Source organism: Tachyglossus aculeatus, chromosome 12 (assembly GCF_015852505.1).
Source record: "Tachyglossus aculeatus isolate mTacAcu1 chromosome 12, mTacAcu1.pri, whole genome shotgun sequence".
Classification (NCBI taxonomy): domain Eukaryota; kingdom Metazoa; phylum Chordata; class Mammalia; order Monotremata; family Tachyglossidae; genus Tachyglossus; species Tachyglossus aculeatus.
Window position 1 is genome coordinate 9,775,253 of NC_052077.1, and position 16,351 is coordinate 9,791,603.

The 16,351-nt window shown below is 42.6% G+C and overlaps 1 protein-coding gene across 2 annotated transcripts in view; it reads left to right on the forward strand.

The window, feature by feature from the left end:
- Window positions 1-16,351, forward strand: part of UGT8 (UDP glycosyltransferase 8) — a 62,880-nt gene that overhangs the window by 22,208 nt on the left and 24,321 nt on the right. The window lies entirely within an intron of this gene.

The following is a 16,351-nucleotide window of genomic DNA, read 5'->3' on the forward strand; positions in this document are numbered from 1 at the left end:
CCTTCCTCCCTCCCTTGCTCGGGTGTGGCCAATGGAAAAAACACAGTCCTTGAAGGCAAGACACCTGGGTTCTAATCCCAGCTCTGCCACTTGTCTGCTGTGGGATCTAATAAAGAATTATAACTATGGTATTTGTTAAGTGCTTACTATGTTCCAGGCACTGTACTAGGTGCTGGGGTGGGTATAGACAAATAGGGTTGGACTCAGTCCCTGTCCACATTGGGCTCACAGTCTCAATCCCTATTTTACAAATGAGGAAACTGAGGCACAGAGATATGAAGTGACTTGCCCAGGATCATACAGCAGACAAGTGGCAGAGCTGGGCTTAGATCCCAGGTCCTTATGACTTCCAGACTTGTGCTGTATTCATTAGGCCACGCTGCTTGCCTACACCTTGGGCAAGTTACTTCTGTTCCTCTGTTTCCTCATCTGTAAAGTGGAGATTTATTGTATGGTGGTCAGTTAGGATAGATGTTCATTTTCCTGCTGAGATTGTTTACTGGCCCGCAAGGCCAAAGTAATGGAGAAATAGGCAGTCCAGAACTCTGTGGGCCTCAGGGAGTCAGTTGCCTGGTTTTATACCGGAGTGTCTGTTTCTTCAGCAAGTCTGTCCCCTGTCCCATATACCTTGTGTGAGTGCTGGAGTGGAGGAAGAGAGTTCTCTAAGTGGTGTCTGGAATTTTTGAGGGCCTTTATTGGGCTGACCAATGAAAAATTGTGAACAGTAGGGCCCCAATCAAACTGGGGTAATACTGCCTCTTCCGCTCCCGTGATTTTGTCGCTTGTGGCTGAAAATGCCTCTGTAGTCTCAGAAAGATGAACCCATGAATTCCTCCAAACAACAGTACATGAACGGTCATAAACTGGCATATTTAAGGAAAAGAAGCAGCCAGTGACTGAACTAAGCCTCTGTTATGCCCCAGTACAGCTGGGGGCGGGTAGGGGAGAGGGACACTACAAGTAGAATAGTGGATCTTCGTGAAAGATGGGCTGTTGTTTGCTAAGACCTACCTCCCATGGAAATTAAGATGAGACAGTAAGTACTGCTCACACTTTGTGTGGCCCCATATCCATTTTATTGTACTAGAAATATTAATGCAGCTTCTTCCCTTTGAGTTTTACCAAGCTGATCATTTTAGGCCAAATAAAAATGCCTTCCCTTCAAACAAGTTATAAAGATGGTGGTATCTGCACCTACCCCTTTCTCTGTTGCCTGCATTTTTTTTTTTGCTCCTTGAGCCTTTTATTTCAGTGGCCTATTAGAGGGAGATCAGAAGACCTGGGTTCTAATCTCTGCTCTGTCACCTTCCTGCTGTGTGACCTTGGTCAGATCTTTAAAAAAAAATACCAAAATTATTATTATTATTATCATTAAGTTGACTACTTACTATATGCCAAGCATTGTGCTAAGTGCTGAGGTAGAGACAAGACAGGTCAGACACTGTCTCTGCCCCACATGGGGCTCATAGTTTAGGAGGGAGAACAGATTTCCCCATTTCACAGATGAGGAAACGGAGGCATAGACATAAGTAACTTGCCCAGAGTCACCCCAAGTAAATCATGGAGCCAGGATTAGAACCCAGGTCCCCTCCCTCCCAGGCCTGTGCTCTTTCCACTAGGCCACGGCCTTTGGGCATTTGATACCTTTTCTCACTCCTACTTACACCAAGCTCCCTTTGGGATAGAGACTATGGTTAAGTGGGGATATGCCAAATTCTTGGAGCAGCGTGGTATCAATTTAAATGGAAGGGAAGGGGTGGATCCTGGAAATACTGTGAAGGAAGAACAAACAGAACTGGTGACAGACTGAATATTGGAGTGGAAATAAGACTGCAGAGTCAAGGACAATGCCTAGGTTAATAATAGTTGTATTTAAGTGCTTACTATGTCCCACTTATGAGAAGCAGCATGCCCTAGTGGATAAAATACTGGCCTGGGAATCAGAGGACCTGGGTTCTATCTTGGCTTTGCCCCTTGCCTATTGTGTAACCTTGGGTAACTCATTTTTAGCTTCTCTGTGCTTGTTTCGTCAACTGCAAAGTGGGGATTCAATTCCTCTTCTTCCTCCTGTGAGCCCTGGTATATTCAGCCAGATTATTTTATATCTACCCAAGTGCTCAAAACTGTGCTTGACATATAGAAAGTGTTTAATAAATACCATTAAAAGACAAAAAAAGCACTCTACTAAGCCCTGAAATTGTACAATCTGTCCCTGTCCACATGAGGCTCCAAGTCTGAGAGACTTGGTGATGTTGTCAGTTGAGTTTGGAAAGTCAGGTGGAGGAGAAGATATGGGAGGGGGAATGAAGAATTCAGTTTAACACTCAATCTTTGCAGCAGTGACACACGTATGTCCTGCCTCTGGCCTGGAACTCCCTTCCTGTTCATATCTGACAGATGTTCACTCTCCACACCTTTATAGCCTTACTAAAACACAACTTCTCCAAGAGGTCTTCCCTAAGCCCTCATTTTCCTTTTTTCCCATTCCATTCTATGTCAGCCTTACACTAGGATTTGCACCTTTTATTCACCTCTTTCCTCAGCCCCATAACACTCATGCACATATCTGTAATCAATTTATATTAATATCTGTTTCCCCCTCTAGACTCTAAACTTGTGGGCAAGGAGTGTGCCTTACAACTGTGATATATTGTACTCTCCCAAGTGCTTAGTACAGTGCTTGCACTGTAAGCACAGTAAGCCCTCAATAAATATGGTTGATTGATACTTAGACTGTGTGCCCCATATAGGACAGGGACTTTGACTTGACTAAATATTTGCCCCAGTGCTTAATATAGTGCATGGCACATAGTAAGTTCTTAGCAGGCAACATAATTATAATTAATGACATTAAGCATTTTTGTGCAGAGCACTGTATATGTGAGTGTGTGTTCAACTTTACACTAATATAAAACAGTACATTTGCAATGTAAAGTTGAAACATAATTACAATGTGGGTGAGTTTTTTTTTTAATGGTCTTTGTTAAGCACTTACTATATGCCAGTCACCATACTAAACACTGGTATAGATACAAGCTAATGAGGTTGGACATTGTCAATGTCTCACGTGGGGCTCATGGTATTAATTCCCATTTTACAGATGAGGGAACTGAGGCATAGTGAAGTGATTTGCCCAAGTTCATACAGCAGAAAAGTGAGGGAGCTGGGACTAGAACCCAGGTTCTTCTGACACCCAGGCCCATGCTCTGTCGACTAGGCTACGCTGCTTCTCAGTTCTGGGATTGGGATGCAAGACAAGAAGGTGAGTGGAGGGGAGGAGGAAAATTTTCTGAAGGAGATGGGTCCGGGGCTGTGACTTTAACAAAGAAAATGTGTTTTGGTAGCAGAAGATGGAGCAGCCTACTCTGAAGGTTCAGAGTGTAATGTATCACTCTATATTGGCTACTTAACCAGTGTATCCGTGTCCTTGGGACCAAATAATGCTGTAAGAGAAAGCTGTAAATTGCTGTATCTAGAAATGAAATGTCAGAGCTTTTCACACTGCCTGGGGAGCAACATTTATCATCCTAATCAACAGAATTTATTGAAGGACTATTAGGTACAGAAAGCACTGGAGCTGCCAACAAACAGCTAAATTCTGCTGGTATCATGGGAAATTCTCATTTAGTTTTCACTTTCAGCCTTCATTTGGTTTGACTCACAGGGTACAGTGCGGAAGCTTGACTGTCAAATTAATATTTTTCTTGCTGCTTGATCTATATGAAAGGCCACATCATTTATAATGTGATAGTAATGTTACCTTTCTGAAAACAGTACTGAAAGTCATGTCACAGCTGCAGTGAGTGGTAAATGTGTGGATTTGTATAGTGGAAGAAGTTGAACACATTGGAGAGATCAGTTCTGGAGGGATTTGAATAAATTAATGGAAGAGTGGTTCACAGTCGCTTGTTAGAATGTCGGGAATTTAGAAAGAAATGCTATGGTTGTGACACCTCACAGACCTAAATGTTAGGATGCATATCCAGAAGGAATCCAAGCATCCTGTTGATTTGGTCAGCCACAGAAGGCCGGACTAGATTGACCAAGTAATGCCTTTTTTATGTTCTCATGTCCTGAAATTTTGTGATACTTATGGCAATCAGGCAATGGTATTTTATTGAGTGCTTACTATATGCAGGACACTGTGCTGAGCACTTGGGAGAATAAAAACCTTAGAACTGGTAGACGTAAACCATACATGTAAGGTGAAGCAGCATGGTCTAGTGGAAGGAGCATGGTCCTGGGAATAAGAGGACCTACTCTGCCAGCTTTCTGCTGTATGACCTTGAGCAAGTCACTTAACTTCTCTGAGCCTCTGTTACCTCATCTGTAAAATGGGGATTAAGACTGTGAGCCCCCTGTGGGACATGGACTGTGTCCAACCTGATTATCTTTAGTATACCCGAGCACAGAGTAATCGCTTAACAAATTCCATTTTTTTTTAAAAAAAGGAGCTTACAGTGTGAGTAGACTAACATTAAAATAAATTGCCAGTAAGGGAAATGACAGTGTGTAAGAATATGCCCACAACTGCTGTAGGGCTGGGGGTGGAGTGAATATGAGGTGCTTCGGGGCTACAGATCCAAATGTATAGACAATGCAGGAGGAATGGTCATGGAATGCCTTTTGGAGGTGGTGTGATTTTAATAAAGGCTCTGAAGTTGAGGAAAGTGATGTTGTCAGGTGTGAAGTAGGAGGATGCTCCAGGCCAAAGGGAGCATATTGGCAAGGGGTTGTTGGTGAGAAACTCTCTTAAGAAAGTGGCTTAGCAATCAGCAGAATCAACTTTCAACCAAGCCTGGCACTTTCCACTTGAGCACGCACGGAATTATTGCAGCATCTGTTGGACAACCAGGCAGGCAGTGCTATGCTTTAATTCTTCCATTGACTCTCCATGTTAATCCGTCCTCAAAGAAACATACTTTTGTAGAGACTGAGGGTATAACTTCACCTGATTTCTAGTTTTCCAGTAGAAGTGAAGAAAAACCAGTCCCTAAAAAACACATAGGTTTGAAGATGAAGTGGAATCTTTGGGCTCTATGTCAGATCCATCCCTAGCTGGTGACCTGCTACCTTCATCTCTGTATGGAGATTAGTAAGGACATGAGTGTTTTGGGGATATTTGTGGAGGGTTTTGGTGTGGGATTGGGAAGAAATTTGATTACTGGGCTATAGTAAATGAATCAAATGAATCTAATTTCTTGGGAATTTTTTAGTAAGGATTTTTGGAATAAAAAAGTTTTGCGTTCTCAGACTGGACAGGAGTACCCCTTCCTCCTCCCATAAGTCTCTGTTTTGGGCAGTTAATTCCAGGGTCTTTATGACTGATGATTATGTAAACCATTCAAGTGGCAAAGATTATCTAGGGATACCTTCACGTTCAGATTGTTTTCACAAAAAGCAATGGAAAAATGCTCTTGATTGTTCAAATCATCCAATAGAACAAATCAGAAATATATTACCATCAACTCTATTTTTAGCAAACATCACAAAAATCTGTATTTTCATTTTCATGAGGAAACCAGATTACCAAGTACAAATCTATGGCCCCCTCAAAGTTTGAAATGAAATTAAAAAGGCAAAATTCACGTGCTATTTATACCATTATAAATCAAACCATTTGATTTTTAACCTAAAATGAAAATGGATGAGTTCACAGAACAGAGTATTATTGTGATCTATTAATATGGATCAGCATGAACCCTGAAGAGCTTTAGAACCATTCATTTAATTCAGCCAGTCCCTATTCTGTTTGTTAAAATCATTTTAAAACTTTCCCACTCCTGTAAAAACCATTTTTCCTTAAGTGGAATTCATAAATTCAAAATTAAACAATTTTTCTTACCCTAAGCATTTTTTCATGAATAGCACACTGCAGGACAGTCTTTTGCTGTTTTTACTAATTTATGATTATTTTCACAGCCAGTTATGGAGAAGGAAGATGGATAAACTCTTCTGTCTGCTGAAAGGAGGAAGCAGCCTCAAATTTTTGGCCCCATTATGTTTGTATTTGGGGATGTTGTTTATTGGGAGGGGCGGGGGGAACAACCAGTATTAGGCACCACTGGTTACTGCCAGCTGGAGATTTGCTCTTCAGTCCCAGCTGGCATTTAGCAATAACTTGTGCTAAGAATGGCTAATTAGAAACTCCAGTAGAACAAAGCTCACATAGAGGGAATAACACAATACCATTTTTGTCTACAAATAATAAGAAATCATTTTTTTTCCACAAGAAATTATTTTTTTCATAAAGTAATGACTTCAGCCATAAGAGTTCTGAGAATGCCAGTGCTGGGGAGACTTGAGCAAAATATGATAATTCAACTAGAAAACACCATGGCATTACTTTGGTCTTTTCTAGGAATCCAAAACTTCTCTCCTGAAAGTCTAATATTCACATACCCTAATCAACGCCCCCAGTTGGTTCCATGCAAATAGTACTTGGTGAACTATAGTTTCCTTTAGGAAGTAAATGTGAGAAGCAGTGTGGCCTACTGGAAAGAGCCTGGGTGTCAGAAGAGCTGGGTTTTAATCCTGCTCTGCCAAATGCTTGATCTGTGACCCTGGGCAAGTTACTTCACTATGCCTTAGTTACCTTATCTGTAAAATAGGGATTAAGACTGTGAACCCCATGGACCTGATTAACCTGTATCTACCCCAGCACTTAGTATAGTGCCTCGCACATGGTAAGTGCTTAACAAATACTTTTTTAAAAAAGTGGAAAGGGCAAATTGCATTACTACAGTCCCGTGGTCCAAAAAAATTGACCAAAACAATGTAAGTATAGTAAAAACTGACATTTAACATAGTACAGTTACAAGATCAAATAGCAACGTAAACATCATTAGTGAAAGATTTGAGTTCTGCTTTTTTGTATCCATTTGCAAAGACAGTACTTTATCTTCAAAGGGTGATCATTCACATCCTAACTAGCAAAAAGGCACCTTGTATTGGAGGAGCCATTATCTATGTTAAATAGATTTTTTTTTACAAATGCTAAATTGAAATGAGCATTAATGACTTCTATCAAGTTAGTCAAAAACTTCAAAGGTGGAGGAATGAAAGTACTTAAGCCAAAGTAAACCTAGCAGTTATTGTTACAAAGGGAAAGAGGGCTATTGCAAAACCACCAGAGGAAGAGCATTATAATAAGGAATTGCTGTAGTAACTGTTCTTTTGTGGTCAATGGATTTACTAGAAAATGTGGTTCAATATTAATCGTGACAGCTTCACTAATAATAATTATGATTTATGGTATTTGTTAAGCACTTACAATGTGCAAGGCACTGCACTAAGCACTAGCACTAGTGATGCTAGAGGACACAAAACCACTGGCATCAGTAAAGCCCAGCATAACAATAATTGTGGTATTTACTAAGCACTTTTGCCGAGCACAGTGCCAAGCATTGGGGTAAATTCACTCCAGTCATGTCGGAAAAAGTCTCTGTCCCACATGTGGCTGACTAAGAAGTAGAGCGAACATGCATTTTACCCCCATTTTACAGGTGTGATAATTGAGGCACAGAGAAGTAAAGTGACTTGTCCAAAGTCACACAGCAAGCAAGTGGAGAATCTGGGGTTGGAACTCAGGTCCTCTGACTCCCAGGCCTGTGCTCTTAACATTTCTATGTCTGTTTCCTCATCTGTAAAATGGGAATTTGTTCCTCCCCCTTAGATTGTGAGCCCTGCATGGGCGTAAGTTCTCTGACCTGATTATTGTATCTACTGTATCCACCCCAGCATTTAGTAGATAGATCACAGTGTTAGATACATAATAAATGCTTAACAAATACAATTGTTATTATCATCATTATTATTACACCTCAGAATCTGCTTTTTCCTGAAATCCTGAATTCTCTGAGTGGGTTTTCCAAACTATCCCAGTTCAGGAGTTAATCACACACTCCACGCTTTGCATGTAGACAAACTCTATGGACCATCAGAGTTACCAATATCTACGGTCACATAGTAATTCTCTATAGATGATAGCAAAGGATCCATAGGGGATGAGGGAAGGAAAATTTTTAGATATGATATTTCCCATCTTAGATTGTGAGTCTAATGCAGGGCAGGGACCAAGTCTCCTGCCTGTGTGTTCTCTCCTAGCCCTTGGTACTGTGCAAAGTACACAGTAATCACTTAATAACTATTACTACTACTACTACTGTGTAGGATAAATCAGTTCATCAATGTTTTGAGTGCAGGTTTTAGAAGATTGAATGGAGGAGCTTGATATACTGTTGTTCAAGGCTCTTCATTTTTTAATTTTAATTTTCAGAAGCAGCGTGGCCTAGTGGATAGAGCACGGGCCTCGGAGAACCCTGGATCTAATCCCAGATCGCCCACTTGTCAGCTCTGTGACCTTGGGTAGGTCACTTCACTTCTTTGAGCCTCAGTAACCTCATCTGTAAAATGGGGATTAAGCATTAGTCCCACGTAGGATATGGACTGTGCCCAAACCTAATGATCTTGTATATATAGTACAGTGCCTGGCACATAGTAAGCACCTAACACATACCATTAAAAAGTAGTCTGTAGGTTTTAGTAAAGTGTCTGGGATCTTCATATTGCCCAGAGCAACATAATTCTCTGAGAAGAAAAAAAATGTTGTGTGATCTCTAAACAGGATTCAGCAAATTTTAAGGAAGGAGGTGTGCATGTCACAGTGTCTTTGAATGTTTGTTTTGTCCTCCCAGGCCTCAAGGAGTGTGATAAAGCTAGGTTGGGAGAAAATTGCAACAGTTAACCTTGGCCTGAAACGTGACCATCAAAAATTGCTCTCCTCGAGCTTAGTCTTTGGTAAGATCAGGATGCCAAGAAGCCGCCTGAAAACAACTGACCCCTTAATCTGCAAGTGCTTCAAAGCAGTCAAGGGCTTCGTTCGCCGGCAAATAGCTTTACTGGTACATTCCAATTAGTATTCTCAATTAGTTTTGTGAACAGAGAATGTCATGTGAAGTACACTAGTGCATTGCCAAGATCAAAAAGAAAAAATGACCAGAGAATGTGTCAAAAAATGATGCTAAGCACAATCATTATAGCTGCATGATCAAATAGCAGTGAAAATAGATACTGATAATCAATAAACCAGTTAGTAGAGTACAGTACAGCAGAGTTGGCTTACAGTCTGGATACAGCAGAAAGGAACTTGCTAACATCATCTTGTCTCCCCACTCTAAACTGTGAGCCCATTGGATAGGAACCGTCTCTATATTTTGCCAACTTGTACTTCCTGAGCGCTTAGTACAGTGCTCTGCACACAGTAAGCGCTCAATAAATATGATTGAATGAATGAATGAATCTTCATCAATGGTTGAGTGCTTATTGTGCGCAGAACACAGTACTAAGTGCTTGGGAGAGTACAACATAACAGAGTTGCTAAGACATATTCCCTACCCACAACAGCTTCAAGTCTAGAGCCAGATACATATCTCTAGCAAACCAGAGATAGATGTCATTATCTAAACCAAAATTGGATTGGTTACTAGTCCCTCTATTTAAGTTTGAGTACTTCAAAAGGAAGGAAATGGAAGTTAAGGTAAGCTTAGCAGTATTATCTCCACATGAATGAGCACTATAAGTAATTCCACTGAGCTGTAGTAGTAATTTAATGTAAGAACATTAAAATGGGGAAATTATTTCATAATCAACCAATTGTATTGAGCACTTTGTGTAGCGCACTATACTGAAGTGCTTAGGAGAGTGTAGTACAACAGAATTAGCAGGCACATTCTCTGCCCATAATGAGTTTACACTCCAGAAAACATCAATCTTTAGTGTAACTAAGGAAAATTCCTTTAGAGACTTAAGATAACTGTTGTTTTCCAAGTGCTTTTCCTCAGTGGGACGGTTGATAACATCAGTAAAAGGACGGTTGATAACATCAGTTAAACCACATAACATCTGCTTGGTAATTACAATTGGTGTTTCGGGTGCATTACTCCAACAAGGAAAAAAATTGAAGGGTATATTAGCCATTCTTCAGGCCAGACTGCTTTTCAGTAGCGGTGTGATGAGGACTGGATCTTATTTTTGAAAGCATGACTGACTCAAAAAGCAGCTCAGAAGGTCATTGGTTCTTATCCCAGCTCTGCCACTTGTCCATTGTGTGGCCTTGGGTAAGTCACTTCACTTCTCTGTGCCTCAGTTACCTCATCTGTAAAATGGGGATTGAGACTGTGAGCCAGATGTGGGACAGGTACTGTGTCCAACCTGATTTGCTTGTATCCACCTCTGCACTTAGTACAGTGCCTTGCACATAGTAAGTGCATAACAAATACCACAATGATTATTACTATTAGCCCAACTCTCACTTGGATTCAGTGTGGGAACATGCATGTTTGTGCAGCTGGAAGAGTTTTTAATCACTGATGGCTGTGTTCAGGAAGTCTTCAGTCAGTCATATTTACTGAGCACTTACTGTGTGCAAATCACTGTACTAAGCACTTGGAAGCGTACACTAACAGTAAACAGACATATAATAATGATGATGATGGCATTTGTTAAGCACTTACTATGTGCAAAGCACTGTTAGAAGCACTGGGGGGATACATGGTGATCAGGTTGTCCCACGTGGGGCTCACAGTCGTAATCCCCGTTTTACAGATGAGGTAACAGAGACTCAGAGAAGTTAAGTGACTTGCCCAAGGTCACACAGCAGACGTGGCGGAGCCGGGATTCGAACCCATGACCTCTGACTCCAAAGCCCATGCTCTTTCCACTGAGCCACACTGCTTCTCCAGCCATGCTGCTTCTGTCCCCCTGCTGATGATGTTGAACTATCCTTCACAGTCTGGGAGTGATTACACGCTGACAATTTACAGATTCCATAACAGTCTGTAGCAGACTGGTTGAAATCAGGTGCAGTTCTGTTGTAGAGACTGCAATGCCTCAATACTGCAACGGTGGATGTGTTCCTTGTACCAAGGGGGATGGTAATCATACCTTCACACAGATGCTGTGACGATAAAATGAGATCATAGATGTGAAGGCACTTTGAGCTCTCAGATGGAAAAGTGCTACCGAGGGTATTATTATTGCTCTCCTCATGGTGGAGGAGACAGAATTTTCATGGAACCGACTGAGCGAGAGAAACTCAGGAGGATTTTTTGTTTTTCCCCTCAGCGAGGGGCTCCTCAAATTTCTTCGGCCTACAACTCCCCTCACTCCCCAACCACAAGAATTGGCTCGCTTTTGAGAGAGAATCATCTTCCGTCTGTGTAACCTGGAGAAGCCACCGAGAGGGGTTGTGAGGAGGGGGCAGAGTTGGGGCTGAGAGGTGCAGGGCACATGAGGGTGGGTGTTGTTGGAGGGGCTTTTCTGCCTTGTGTCCCTTATTTGTCTCCTCCTCCTCCTCCCTCCCCAGGAAGCATCACAGCAGGGAAGGGGGCTTATCAATCGATCGACCGGTCATTTGTCTTTAATGAACACTTACTCTGCACAGAGCAAGCAGCGTGGACTAGTGGAAAGAGCAAGGGAATCAGAAGACCTGAGTTCTAGTCCCAGCTCCACTACTTGCCTGCTCTGTGAACTTGGGCAGTTCTCTGGGCCTCAGTTTCCTCATCTGTAAAATGGGGATAAAATCCCTGTTCTCTCTCCTACTTAGACTGAGCAGTCCATGTGGGTTAGGGACTGTGTCCGACCTGATCATCTTGTATCTACTGGCACAAAGCAAGCGCTTATCAAAGCCACAATTATTATTCATTCAGTCAGTCATATTTATTGAGCGCTTACTGTGTGCAGAACACTGAACTAAGTGCTTGGGAAGTACAGTTCAGCAACAAATAGAGGCAGTTCCTGCCCACAACAGGCTCACAGTGTTAGAGCACTGTATTAAGTGCTTGGGAAAACAGAATAGAACTGGGGGTCATTGGGCAAATCACTGTCCCGCTCTGGTCCTCAAACGTCCCATCCATCACAAACAGTCATCAGGCTAACCTTGCCTCCTCTGGGCTGCTGCAGCTAAAGAAATTAATCCATCAATCAGTCAATGGTATTTATTGAGAGCTTATAGTGTGCAGAGCACTGTACTTAGCACTTGGGAGACTCCGTACCCCTTTCCCATGCCCTCCCTCCAGCCTGGAACTCCCTCCCCCTCCATATATGCCAGACCACCACTCTTCCCCACCTTGAAAGCCTTATTGAGGCTTATTAAGCTGTTCCAAGGAAGCAACAAGGCCTTGTGGAAAGACCGTGGGCCTGGGAATCAGAGGACCTGGTTTCTAATCCTGGCTCTGCCACTTGTTTGCTGTGTGACCTTGGGTGAGTCACTTAACTTCTCTGTGCCTCAGATTCCTCATCTGTAAAATGGGGATTATGTCCTACTCCCTCTTTATTGCTGTTTTGTACTTCCCCAAGCGCTTAGTACAGTGGTCTGCACACAGTAAGAGGGACAAAGAAAGGTGCTCCCTCTCTGCATGCCCCTTCCCCCCAAAATTCTCCTTATCCAATATAATTCCTCATTTTCCCTGCTTTTCCAACTCTGGTTTGCCTGTTCATAGCACTGGATCAGCAGCTGGCTGGATTAGTGTGGTGTATGATGGGATGTGTACTTTCTCTACGACCTTGATGTGGCTGATAATGATGGTACTTATTAATCAGTCAATCGTATTTATTGAGCACTTACTATGTGCAGAGCACAGTACAATGCACTTGGGAGTGTACACTGAGAAGCAGCGTGGCTGAGTGGAAAGAGCACAGGCTTGGGAGCCAGAGGTCATGGGTTCTAGTCCTGACTCCGCCACTTGTCAGCTGTGTGACTTTGGGCAAGCCACTTCACTTCTCTGGGCCTCAATTACCTCATCTGTGAAATGGGGATGAAGACTGTGAGCTCCACATGGGACAACCTGATCACCTTGTATCCCCCCCGCCAGCGCTTAGAACAGTGCTTCGCTCAAGTAAGCGCTTAACAAATGCCATTATTATTATCATTACTACTATCATTATCATTATTATTATTACAGTACAAGAAGTAGCGTGGTCTACTGAATCAACCACAGGCTTGGGATTCAGAAGGACCCGGGTTCTAATCCCCGCACTGCCACTTGCCTGTGCTGTGACCTTGGGCAAGTCACTTAACTTCTCTGCACCTCAGGTACCACATCTATAAAATGGGGGTTCTAGACTGTGAGCCCGCTGTTGGGTAGGGACCGTCTCTATGTTGCCAACTTGTACTTCCCAAGCGCTTAGTACAGTGCTCTGCACACAGTAAGCACTCAATAAATATGAATGAATGAAATGACTGTGAGCCCTATGTGGGACATGGACTGTGCCCAATCCAGTTAAGCCTGTATTTACCCCAGAGCTTAGTACAGTGCCTGGCACATAGCAAGCACTTAAAAAAAAAGTCAGTAGACACATTCCTTACCCACAACAAGCTTACAGTCTAGAAGACTCTATTATTAATAATTATGATGGTACTTTCTAACAATAATGGAACAGCCTAATAATGATGATCGTATTTATTACTTAAAAAGCATTGTGCTTTGTGCTGGGGTATATACAAGATAATCAGGTCAGACACAGTCCCCAACCTACACAGGGCTTTCAGTCTCAGAGAGGGTGTTTTTCTTATGTTCTTTCCCATATTAGAGTTACTAGGCAGTCACATCTGCTGCTGATGCCTTTTCTGAGCTCCTCCCTGCATTTGTTCTGTCGATACGAATTTACAAAGAGGCTCCTGGTTACATCAGATTTTCTGGAGAATAGAAGGGGATCCAGAACTGAGCCTTGAGGGACACCCACACTTAGGGGGTAGGAGGCAGAGGAGGAGCCCATGAGTGGCCAGAGAGATAGGAAGAGAACCAGGAAAGGACGGTATTAGTGAAGCCGATGTTGGATAACGTTTCTGGGAGAAGGGGGTGATTGACAGGTCCAAAGCATCTGAGAGATGGAGGAGGATTAAGATGGGGGATTAAGAGAAGCAGTGTGGCTCAGTGGAAAGAGCATGGGCTTTGGAGTCAGAGGTCATGAGTTCAAGCCCTGGCTCCGCCAATTGTCAGCTGTGTGACTTTGGGCAAGTCACTTAACTTCTCTGTGCCTCAGTTACCTCATCTGTAAAATGGGGATTAAGACTGTGAGCTCCCCGTGGGACAACCTGATCACCTTGTAACCTCCCCAGTGCTTAGAACAGTGCTTTGCACATAGTAAGCGCTTAATAAATGCCATTATTATTATTATTATTATTAAGTAGAAATCAATCCGAGATGATCCAAGTGTCAGTTGGATGTGGTGCCAGTTGTGAGATCTAGATTAAGGATAGATACAACCTCCCCTTTAAATAGAGCATTAGTGTCATCTCTAGTTTGTATTTAATATCAAATCATCCTCATCACTGGTATTTATTACACACCTATTGAATGTGTAGCCAGGCACAGAAGGCAAACACGATTTCCCTGCCTTCAAGGGGCTTACAGGTTATGGAGGAGTTTATGATGCACACTCCAGGTTAGGTGTACCCCATAATGCATTAAAATCAGGAGCTACAACCCACAGTAATTGCCGATATTCCCCAGGAACTTTAAGTCCCGACCCCACGTCATCCAGTCACAGCAGGTAAATCATTGCCTCCCCACGACAGACCCAGAACTCGGTCTTCCATCTTTCCTATCTGTTTCCAGGGGTAAGAAGCTAGGAGAGGATCGCCCTCAGGAGTGGAGAGGAGACAGGAGAAAATTGTCAAAGCCACAATTAGGGGAGGGAGAGTTTAAAGAGACCGAGGAGACAGAGTGGGCCGGGGGAAAATTGGAATTTACCTGGTCTGCAGTTGAGGACAACAATAGTGCCGGATAACAGAAGTCAGTGTTGGGTCATTGAGGGGGGGACTTCAGCATGCAAAGGGGCTTTTAATATTGGGCCAGTGAAATAGAGCTGAGTTGCCAAAGTTAGGAAAGTCAGAGTGTTTTTAAAATATGCATTTCAAATGTAACGGGTATCTTGTAACACTTGGAAACAAGTCTGCCAGTGAATGACCACAGCTGCCTGAATCATCGGCATTCATGACCCAGTGAGGAGTGGAATGTAGTCCAGCAGTCAAGACCTTGATAGAACTTTGCTGAAATAAATTAAAGCAAGGTAATGAGTCCTGCCACCTCCAATTTGTTGTTTGTGAAGAGGAATGGGGAAGATTAGAGAGGAGAAATTGCATCTTTATATTTTCCAGTCTTGGATAATACCTGGCACTCATCCCAGAACCTCATTATAAAATAAGATTTGATGCCTTAAATACCACCCTTTGCCGAAGAAAAGAGAAACACAGATGTTCTTCAGAGATTCCCTGCAATTAAAAATTTTCTAGTGTTATTGTACTGTAATTCTTTGAGAAAGGAGAGAGAGAAATTTTCCACCTGGCCAATCAAGAAATAAAAGCCCAGAGAAGTGAAATAATTCCTCGGAGTATGAGGAACGTGCTGACTGTATTTTCTCTGAGTTTCAGATCAGCAGAAACGTAAGCCCGGATGGATCGCTAAGAGTGCTCGAGGAAAGAAGCCTTTGGAGAGGGAATTGTCTAGGAATTCACAGATTAAAAACGAGCTCCTTTGGCAGCCAGTTGGCAGTGTGAGACATGAATGATAATTGCCCTTAGCACTTACGCATCATCTCATCTTACATGAATTTACACCTATTTATTTATTTATCCTTCCATACTCATGCTGCCAGGTTCTGTAGTACTGCTACCCCCTTTCTCCCCCGAATTGTTTGAGAATGGCTGATCCCTGTCCTCCACCTCCAATTAGATGCAAAGTCCCATAGGTAGGAACAGGGCCACTTAGTTGTGCTCTACGTTTATTAAGTGTGTTAAGTTGTGCACTTAATACAGAGCTTAGTACCAAATAAGGGTAATAGCATTCCTCAAGAGCTGAAATTGGGAAACCAGAAGCAAGGAAGGCAGAGGAAATGATGCATCCCACATGAAAACTGGGAGTTTGTTGATGAGGGCAGACTTGTCTGATTCATTGCCATCAAGAAAGAAGGGCCTCTCTTGGAGCAAAAGTTTTGTTTGGAAGCCAGTCAAGGAAGCAAAAGAGAAAACAATGCCAGGTACTATACATACTAAGTATAGCAACACAAGGGACAGCCTTTTTGTCTGCCCAGTCTGGCCAAGATTGTGGATCCCCCATTGGATTTGAATCTTGCACACTCCTACCTCACCTTGCTACTCTCCTACTACAACCCAGCCCACTCACTTTTGCTCCTCTAATGCTTGCCTTCTCACTGTAACTCGATCTTGTCTCTTGCCACTGACCTCTTGCTCACATCCTTTCTTTGACATGAAATGCCCTCCCTCCTCATATATCAATCGTATTTATTGAGCGCTTACTGTGTGCAGAGCACTGTATTAAGCGCTTGGGAA